This window comes from Nycticebus coucang, chromosome 18, assembly GCF_027406575.1.
Source record: "Nycticebus coucang isolate mNycCou1 chromosome 18, mNycCou1.pri, whole genome shotgun sequence".
Taxonomy (NCBI): Eukaryota; Metazoa; Chordata; class Mammalia; order Primates; family Lorisidae; genus Nycticebus; species Nycticebus coucang.
Window position 1 is genome coordinate 49093570 of NC_069797.1, and position 1233 is coordinate 49094802.

Here is a 1233-nt window from a genome sequence, read left to right on the forward strand (position 1 = left end):
TTCTCAGTCTACAAAGGACATTCTTAGAAAGCCTATAGGTAACATCATTTTTAATATTTTTAATAATGAAAACATGATTTTCCCCCTTAAATTGAAAAAAAGTTAATGTCCCCTCCTGTCACATCTATTCACTTGTACATTAGGAGTTTTGGCCAATGCACTCAGGCACAAAAACAAAGCAAGATGCATTCATATTGGAAAAAATAATGGAACAAATAAAGATTTTAGTCTTTATTCCCTGATGACTTATATAGAAACCAATGGAACCTATAGAAAAGTTGCTAATAAGTGAGTTTAGTAAGATTACAGAATGCACAGACAAGGTAAAAATATAAAATTCTTTGTGTTTCTATATACTAAAAGAACAATTGGAGGTTGATATTCAATATGTTATTATATTTAGAAGATAATCAAAATACATGAAATATTTGAGAAAATTCTGAGATAAAAGAGTAAGAGGTCTTAGATTGAAAATTATAAAACATTGCTGAGAAAATATTTTTACAAAATATCTTAGTAAAAATGGAGACATTATTTCCATGAATCAGAAAACCCAATATTATCAAGATGTCTTAGATATGACACAAAAACATGAGGCACTAAATAAGATGTTGATGAATTTGACTTCCTCAAAATTAATAACTTTCTGATTTCAAAGACAATGAAAATAACAAGCCCTAGATTTGGATAAAACTTTTGTAAATCATGTATCTGAGAATGGTTGTGTATCCTGAATATAGACTGCATTCTGAAAGCTTATAATAAGAAGAAAACAGACAAGCAATGCATACTTTTTTTTCTTTTTATAGTACACTACAGCAGGTACCAACTTCCATGGGTATGAGAATAGCTGCCTGCCAACCCACGTTCTAAAACCCAGGTGGGGAATGTTACTGGTCTGAGCACCAATAGAAGCACTGGACCCCCGTCAGTGAATCACGACCAGCTGCTTCTCTCCCTGGACCTCAGCACAACAAGACCAGAGTTGTGTCAAGATGTGACTCTATCTTTTATCTTTACTTTTTTAAATTTTTTAAATTTTATTATGAAATCATAACTGTGTACGTTAATGCAATCATGGGGCACCATAAACTGGTTTTATAGACCATTTGACATATTTTCATCACACTGGTTAACATAGCCTTCCTGGCATTTTCTTAGTTATTGTGTTAAGACATTTATATTCTACATTTACTAAGTTTCACATGTACCCTTGTAAGATGCACCATAGGT

The 1233-nt window shown here is 32.0% G+C and overlaps 1 pseudogene; it reads right to left on the reverse strand.

The window, feature by feature from the left end:
* Positions 1 to 885: 885 nt before the first annotated feature.
* LOC128571440 (uncharacterized) lies at positions 886 to 1009 on the reverse strand (annotated as a pseudogene).
* Positions 1010 to 1233: the final 224 nt, after the last annotated feature.